Genomic DNA, 9,492 nt, shown 5'->3' with positions numbered 1-9,492 from the left:
TTTTTAAGAGTTGTAATAGCCTTAAAAATATGTAGTATAAACGATAGAGTAAGAATAGAGTAAGGAAATTAAGCCAAAGAGGGATAGAAGGAATAAAATAAGTATAAAGAGATTTATTTTAAGAAATTAGTTCACAAGATTATAGAAACTGGCAAGTCCAAATTCTTCACGGTGGGCCAGCAGACTGGAGAGCTAAAAAGAACCAGTGCTGCAGTTCAAGCCCAAAAGCCATCTGCTGGTTGATTCTGTCATTCTAATCAGGCTTCCAACTGATGGAATGAGGCCTACGTACATCATGGAGTGCAATCTGCTGTATTCAAAGTTCACCAACTTATATATTAATCTTGTCCAAAAACACACCCTCACAGAATCACTCAGAATAATGTTTGACTGTGGATCTGGACTCTGTGGTCCTGGAAAGTTGACCCATACAATTAACTGTCATAAATGGTCAAGGCTAAAATTGTACCCCAAACTGAATAATGGGAAATCTTATTTATATAACTGGTCTACAATTAAGTTCTAAGTTTTCTATCTAGCATGCAGGGAATGAAATAGACATTCCCTTAGAGAAAAAAAAATTTTTTTTTTTCTAATAGAGAAACTGAAGAGAAATTTCTCCTATGGGTCATCATGAAAATGGCACTTTGTGAGAAGGCAATGGCACCCCACTCCAGTCCTCTTGCCTAGAGAATCCCAGGGACAGAGGAGCCTGTTGGGCTGCTGTCTATGGGGGTCACACAGAGTTGGACACGACTGAAGCGACTTAGCAGCAGCAGCAGCAGAAAGCAGTCTCCAAGTTCACTTCCCTAAATAACACTAATGGCATATTTCCAATACCTGTTTTCCATAAAAATAATTATATGAGCCCAAAGACTAATGTATCTTAATTCAGTATCATCTTGGGATGGAATTTAAAATATTTCTGGAAGTATGTGGATTACAAATTCTTTAGTCAATTCTTCACGGATATTATTACCCCAAACCCTTTTTCAATAAAAATTGCATAGCAGGGAATTTCAAATTATTTTCTCTGGCTAGAACTTGAAGGTCATATGGTATGGAAGCATGTATGCAATAGCTAGCAAATTGTTATACATTGATGGGCCCATCGGGAGACTGACGTCCCCTTATTGAAATAAGAAACCCAACCAAGACTCAGGCTTGAATAGACTCTCATCCAACTACTGCATGGATTTGATCCAAGGTAGTGACTCTGGGCAGACTGAACATTTTACTTAGTTCTCAGCTTCAATTAAGGTCCCAAAGGTATCTATTATAGACCATGGCTACAAGTAGTTCAACATGAAAAATGTTGTGAACAGGTGTTACAAATCACCACAGCACACATTTATAATGTCAGTAAAGCATTTGTTGAACAACGACTATGAAATCTAGAATTTAAGTTATATTTGCCTTCTACTGACCTTTTATAGATTTTTCTCCAGTTCTACTAAGAAGCCAGGGTTGGATATTGTCAAGATGTGGTGACAGATTTATCATAAATTCCATGAATGGTAGGAAAGAAAAATGAAACTGAAAAAAAATAATGTTAGATCTGGAAAACATGGCAGGTCCAAGAAATTGACAATCATGGTAAGAGTTGAAAGACAAGCAAGAAGGGAGTGAGAAAACTGGAAAGATAAAGGACCTATGTGTTAAAACAGGAAAATTCCAGCTTTAATCTCATAAAAGACCCAGTTCCACTTAGTCAGAATTTCCAGGGAGTGGTAACATAAGTTACTGATGTGAGATGAAGGCTACTTTTTAGAGTATAAAGGGTTAGAAACCATAAGCCTCGAGTTGCCAGACTTACTGTCCATTAAGTCAACATATGTTCACTTCTCAGCAGAACTATAAGCTGAATTTCAATGATTAACTAATTGTTATTTCCTGTTATTTATGTAAGGTCCTTGACTGAACTGAGTGCATAGAAAACAGCAGCTAGAAAATTAAGGACAAATCAGTTCATAACTCATCCATTTTGTTAGATTAATTGAACTTTGCATGCTAGCAACTTTTGTCATCAACAATGATGACTAATGATTAAAAAGGGAAATAAAAGTTAAGTGAAGGAAAATGAGAACTTGGATTTATATTGTGGTCCAGTTGACTAGTTTTGAAATAACATTGACACAGTGATAGTAAATGGAAAAGACTAGTGGTGGAGATAGTGGTTAAAATTTCCAACAGAAATATCATTTTTGATTGTTCATTTTCTAAGTGAATATTTTGCTTACAATCATCATTTTCAAGATGATTTTTAATCTTTCTGTTGTGCATTCCTTTACATTATTGTATATAAAAGTGTCAGTGGAAAAATAAAACACTATTTTAGGTTGAATTGTGTCCCCCAAGAATCCACATGTCTGAATCCTAGCCCCCAGTGCCCCAGAATGTAACCTTGTTTGGAGGTTTTAGGCTTTGGAGGGGTTAAGCTAAGGTCATCCTGGAGTAAGGAGGCCTTCTAATACAATACAAGTGATGTCCTTATGAGAAGGGAAATACAGACATGCATACAGAGAGAACACCATGTGAACATGGTGCAGAACAGGAATGCAAAGATTGGGTGATGTGTCTATAAGCCAAGAAACACCAAAGATTGCCAATAAAGACCAGGAAGCTAGGAGCAAGGCACAGAACATATTCTTCCTCAGAGCCCTCCGAAAGAAGCAACCCTGATGGCACCTTGAGCTTGTACTTCTAGCCTCCAGAACTGTGAAGCAATGAATCTCTGTTCTTTAAGCTACCTAGTACTTGGTATAATATGTTATGGCAGCCTTAGCAAACTAATACACACATTTTTGGGTAAATAGTTCAGACATGGGTAGGGTGGGTTAAAAATTTGCTCATGAAGTTAGTACCTATAAATTAAGTCAAATCTCTGAAATAAGATACAGACAGAGGCAGGAAGGATATTTCTCTGTTCTTCAGAGATATGTAGCAAGTAAAAAAATATTGCTAGCTCAAGGTATGGCAATCTTTGGAGCTTCTTCTCAGCTCAGACTTCAAGTATCTTCATTTGCTTACTACTCTGCATTTATTCCAAGACCAATTAAGAGAAGAGAATTGCTGACCTTCTTAGAGGAGTCTGTAGTCTGGCCAACAAAGTCCATAGAATCAGAAACTGAGCCTCTCATTAAAAAGGTTGCTATAGTAACCAATTAGCTAAAATTCTTGACCTCTGTGGTCCATCTCACCACTGAAAAATTGTTGAAAGGAATGAGAAGCTGATCCACAACATGCAGTAGAAAGAAAGGGACCAACACACATTGCTATTCCCATTTTATAACGGAGGAAGCCAACCCTTAATGAGAAAGTATTCTGTTCCCACTCTTACACCTAGTAAACAAAAGGTCAGGATTTAAGCTCAGAAATAACTCCAGTTCTGCGTTCATAACCACTGCAGTATACTGTCTCCCAAAACTTACTCATCAGCATCAAATGATGACAGTGTTTGGAGAAAGTTTTTCCACTCTGAATTTTTTTAACTTAAAAAATAATGCATAAATAAGCCAAATAATACCGACTCATATAAAGAAAAAACTTAATGCTATCTATTCCATCTTCCTGATTACAACTCTATCCACTGAAGTAACCCATCTCAACAGTGTAGAGTCTTTCACATGTTTATCTACATTCATGCAAATATATCCCCCCAAAAAGCACAGAGCAGTTGCTCTTCCTATATTTTATTTAAAAAAATAGGATGCTAGTATTTAGATTGCCCATTCTTTCAGGTATTTTTATAGCAATATAATGATACACAGATAAACATGCAGATATATGGATATATATGGATATAGATAGAATATACAACTATACCCTATGGTTGGACATTTTGGAAAAGGCAATGGCACCCCAATCCAGTACTCTTGCCTGGAAAATCCCATAGACGGAGGAGCCTGGTAGGCTGCAGTCCATGGGGTCGCTAAGAGTCAGACACGACTGAGCGACTTCACTTTCACTTTTCACTTTCCTGCATTGGAGAAGGAAATGGCAACCCACTCCAGTGTCCTTGCCTGGAGAATCCCAGGGACAGTGGAGCCTGGTGGGCCACCGTCTATGGAGTCCCACAGAGTTGGACACGACTGAAGCGACTCAGCAGCAGCAGCAGCTGGACATTTAGGCTCCTTCCAAGATTTTATAACTATAAATGTTACAATATTCTTCTGTATATTCATATATATGCCAGGGATTGTCTGCAGAGCAGATTTTAAAAACTGACAATCTTGGGTCAAAGAATATATGTATTTTTAAAATTTTTATAGCAAGTGTCAAATTGCTTCCCAAACTGTTGTACCAATTCACATTCACATCAGTGTTGCTGAAAATGGCAATTTGCTCACATCCTTGCCAGTTCAGAATTTTATCAAATATGTCAGTCCAGGTGCTCAAACACAGGCAATGCCAAGGCTGGTTAACTGAGCACCTCCTTAATTTTAATTCTGAGTTGACTGATACTAAACTCAGAGATATTTAATCTAAAGGTTAAATTCCTTTGGCTATCCTCTCATATGTATAAATAAGGTAGCTGTTGTGTATCTAAAGTTGTCTTTTTGTGGAGATATAAGTAACGGAGTCACTCTGAGTGACTCAGGCATGAAAAAAGAAAGATAGTCTCTGATTTAAAGATAATAGATAAGATAAGAAAGCTGTGGTACATATACACAATGGAGTATTACTCAGCTGTTAAAAAGAATTCATTTGAATCAGTTCTGATGAGATGGATGAAACTGGAGCCGATTATACAGAGTGAAGTAAGCCAGAAAGAAAAACACCAATACAGTATACTAACACATATATATGGAATTTAGGAAGATGGCAATGACGACCCTGTATGCAAGACAGGGAAAGAGACACAGATGTGTATAACGGACTTTTGGACTCAGAGGGAGAGGGAGAGGGTGGGATGATTTGGGAGAATGACATTCTAACATGTTACTATCATGTGAATTGAATCGCCAGTCTATGTCTGACGCAGGATGCAGCATGCTTGGGGCTGGTGCAAGGGGATGACCCAGAAAGTTGTTATGGGGAGGGAGGTGGGAGGGGGGTTCATGTTTGGGAATGCATGTAAGAATTAAAGATTTTAAAATTTAAAAAATAAAAAACTAAAATTAAAAAAAAAAAACAGCTTCAGAACTTTAAGATGAAAAAGGATAGATAAGCAGCACCTAAATAACCTTTCCTAATTCATATAAAAATATATGTATAACAAATGTGAGGTGATCAATGTGATAATTAACTAGATGATGGGAATCCTTTCACAATGTGTCCATATATCGAGTCATCACACGGTACTCTTTAAATATCTTAGAGTTTTATTTGTCAGTTATACCTATTAAAGCTGAAAAACCCAAAAAAAAATAAATAAATAAAGATAATAGATAGCTCACAAGATCATTGGAGAGGTTAGAGAACCAGGTTAAGGGATAAGCAGCCTGAACAACAGTCTAATCATGACATCAAATTGATTTGAAAAGAAATTTTAGGTCATTTCAAAGACTGTGAAACAAAACAGTTGACAATACTGCTAATTCTGCAGCAAGACACTTGAACATGCAGCAACTACCAGTTCCCTTCTAAGAATGCCATACCATCTCTGCTTCTTGCCACACATCAAGGAGTCTAGGTCGTAGTGCATGGGAGGCTAGGAAATTTAGTATCTGAAGTTCAACTTTTCTAGTAGGAAGTAGCATCTGCCTCCCCAAAAACCTCATGAGTTCCTCAGAAGGGAATTTTTCAAACCATAGAAAGAAGGTTTCAGGGTTAGGAAGCAGGAAAGAATAATCAATGACCACAGCACAGATTCTTTTTGATTGCAGCCTTTCTAACATATGAAAACTGATTTTCTTTTCTTTCTTTCATTATTTTTCCTAATAATATGTTTAAAATTGTAAGTTTTATTTTCTTTTTCTATTTTCTTTTTTTTTTAATTTTTATTTTGTGCTCTTAAGATTTTTTAAACAGTCTACATTTTTGCAGTATCCAAAATGTGAGTTATTTTATTATCCATTCACCTGCAAGTGTGGTTATGATTTGGATCTTTGGCTAAGTAAAGACATTGTGATTCACCTAGTACTGATGGTAAACATTAGTGTTTAGGATATTACAAAAACAAAACCCTTGGTTCCTGTACTCGTGGCTCTTCATGTGGTCCTAGAGCGCACGCAGCCTTTGGTTTACATCTAAGATGGATTGACCGGCCTGCTCAAAACTCTATCTCCCACCAGGTTTTTGTGTTTTTTTATTTTTTAACTCAAAGGCAGTGGTTGCTTTATTTGGGGGGGAGAAGGGCTCAGAAAATTTATTAAGTAAACAATGTCTAGCCCACCAGGTTTTCTTAAAGACTAATATTACCAGCTTGAAGGCCATTTTCTGATTTAGGATGTTAAAACCTAAGAAAGGCTATATTAAAAGACTGAAATTAGTGTTCATTGACTTGTTCATTCATAAAGCACTTGATGAATATCTCTTATTAACCAGATTCTGTCCAAGGCACCAATGGCATAGAGATGAATGAGATTAAGTTTGAACCTCTATTCTTAGGTGTATAATTGGGAGTAAACTAACTTCTGAGGAAATTTCCATATTTATTTATTTATTTTTTTAATGTAGGGAGAATTTAATACAAGTTACTCTATAAGTCAACAGATTTTTCACGATTACAGAGTTTGGTGACAATGCAATTTAATTTGAAAGCTTCTAATATGAAAGATTTCCCAACACAACTTGAGACATCCAGACAGGTTTTATTGAAAAGATTTACTGCAGCCAATGTTGAAAAAGTTTACTGCAGCTTTTGACTTCTTTAAAGAGCTGATAACCCTGCAGCAGAACAGAATTATTTGAAATTAAAAAAGTGTTCTGAGTTTTGCAGCTTATTTATTGAAACCTCATACATACATTGCTTGGATGTAGAATTCTAAAACCACGTTTTTCAAAAAAAAAAAAAACGTTTTTATTCCATATCATGGAATAATGAATATACCAATGGAATACATGAGTCACTCAATTTGCTTCTCAATGTGTTAAACAGAGAATTATTTGCTCATTTGGTAAACATTACCTCATCCGCTTCTTCCCCTTCTTCATCATAATCATCATCATCATCTTCAATAGCTTCTCCAGTAAAGTATAACACTGATCTTGGGATTATACGCTCACGTAAAAAGTGACCAATTTCAAAGTCTGCAGCGAGGATAGCTTCAGAATCATCATCCAGATCTCCACTCTCGGGAACTTCAGGAGGGGCAAAAAAATTAAAGAAAGAGTCATTAGAAACTGTTTTGGTCACAGTACAAACTGTCCCACGTCCCTTGTGTTTCTGCTTCTTCTTAATCATTTTCAAAGTGACATTCTTCCCTTTTTTCCAATCTATCTGGCACCCTGTACAACCCATAATTTCTGGTCCATCAAAAGAAAAGGGACCAGAATCATCTGGTTCTGATCTCATCCTATATGTCTTTGTCAACACTTCATTTGTGAAATATTCATTGGGTTCAAAGTGAAATTCTAAGACAAAACTCATAGGTTGACCAGCATCTGAGAACTTCACTTTAATATCTTTCAAGTGCTTCAGAATAGGCTCATCATGTTCCTGAACCATATCACTGAGCAAGTCAACATTCTTAAAAACGGTCAGCCAAAACTCAGGAATTCCCTTGGGATCTTCTTTTTCTTCATCCTTTTTCTATCTTCAATCTTGGCCTTTTCTTTTAGCTCCTCCGAAATTTCATCTTCCTCATCTGGTTTCCATTCACATTCTTCTTCTGTAGGTTCATAAATGGCATTAATGATCTCAAATCACTTATCAAACAGGCTGATAAAGAACAGCATACTTTCTTTCAAGATCATGAACTTCCTCATAGAATTCGGCTTCTAAATGTGCACATTTAACTTGAAGGTTTTTGAGAGCATTCACTCGTCTTTTAACTACCCTAGGCAAGCTTTCAATGTATCCTATTGGTGTTTCTACCAGACCATCAAGTCTTTCTTGAAGGGCTGCAAGAATCTGAGGATTTTGCATCATCTGAACAGCCAGCTGACGCGCTTTGATTTTTGTTTCTTCAACAGTTTTTTCTTCTTCTACTTCTTCAACATCATCCAAATCTTGATCAAGTTCAGACTGTTCTTTATTATCGATGTCTGCCATGTTGTACAAATGCCAAGTATCGGCCCGAGCTGCGCAGGCAGTGACTCAGGGCGGCGGCAGGAGGAGCAGGAGGCTGCGCCGCGAGCAGATGGCGCTAAAAAAGCGAAATTTCCATATTTAAAATAAGGATGGTATGTACACACTGCTATATTTTAAATGGGTAATGAATAAGGTTCTACTGTATAGCGCAAGGAACTCTGTTCAATGGCATGTGACAATCTGGATGGGAAGGAAGTTTGGGGGAGAATGGATACACACACACACACACACACACATATAAACAAGGTTGCAATAGTTTCAGGTGAACAGCAAAAGGAGTCAGCCATGCTGGTCATCTGAAACTATTACAACCTTGTTAATAGGCTATAAAAAAAATAAAATAGGGACAGTAATAATGCCCACTTCATGGGTTTTTTCTAAGACAAGGGACACAGTAAAGTTCTGAGCACTGTATGGTATATAGTTTATATTCAACAACCTTCAAATACCTTAATAACTATTACTAGCATTAATAAACCCAGAGTAAATTACAACGTGTGATAAATCTATGCCATACACAGACTAGGCTGCTGAGATTGATAAGAGTATGGAGGAACAGCACTGCTCAAATTGGAGTTGGCAAGGGGAGATTTAGAAGAGGAACCTGTAGAAGATTAAAATTTGAGCAAACTCTAAGAATGAACATAGTTATCCTGGAGAAGGAATAACTGACATTGTGCAAGAAATGGAGAGAAGACAGATTAAACGGCATAACTAAGTTATGGAGATGTGAAATAATGCAGAATGCTTTTTGCCTTATAAATGTGTTATAAATCATTTTAATGTGAGAAAACAGTGAAAGAGGAGTTTGTTCAGATTATGAATGATCTTGCATGCCACGGTGAGTTGAGATTTCATCCTTAATAATAGTAGGAGACATCAAATGACTCTCAACTTAGCAGAAGGTCATTGTGTTTTAGACATCATATTCATATAGCAGTAAGGAAAATAATTAAAGGAGTATAAGATTAGCAACTGGGAGGCCTTCTCCCATCATGTCATTGCAATAATTTCATGATGAGTGCTGATGGCTAAAGTAATGGCAGTGCAAAAAAGGAAAAGATTTAGATACACATTTACAAGGTAGAATGGGCACTAGAGCTAAATTTACTGGAAGCGAGGGGGAAATCTACAAAGCTTACCAGGTATCTGGCCTGGACAACTGTGTGAATGTGGTGTCATCCTAAGCATGGAACACAGAAAGTGAGGGTCAGTTTGAAGTTCATTAAAATTTTGGTATATTGTATGATGCACAGAGGAAGCTAAGAACAAGAGCAGTTCAAAAAAGAAAATGT

General features: G+C 36.9%; 1 pseudogene; it reads right to left on the bottom strand.

Annotated features, from left to right (window-relative positions):
* Positions 1 to 6,735: 6,735 nt before the first annotated feature.
* Positions 6,736 to 8,175, bottom strand: LOC138430326 (nucleosome assembly protein 1-like 1; annotated as a pseudogene).
* Positions 8,176 to 9,492: the final 1,317 nt, after the last annotated feature.

The sequence above is a fragment of the Ovis canadensis genome, chromosome 1, assembly GCF_042477335.2.
Source record: "Ovis canadensis isolate MfBH-ARS-UI-01 breed Bighorn chromosome 1, ARS-UI_OviCan_v2, whole genome shotgun sequence".
Classification (NCBI taxonomy): Eukaryota; Metazoa; Chordata; class Mammalia; order Artiodactyla; family Bovidae; genus Ovis; species Ovis canadensis.
This window is presented reverse-complemented; position numbering and strand designations above follow the sequence as displayed.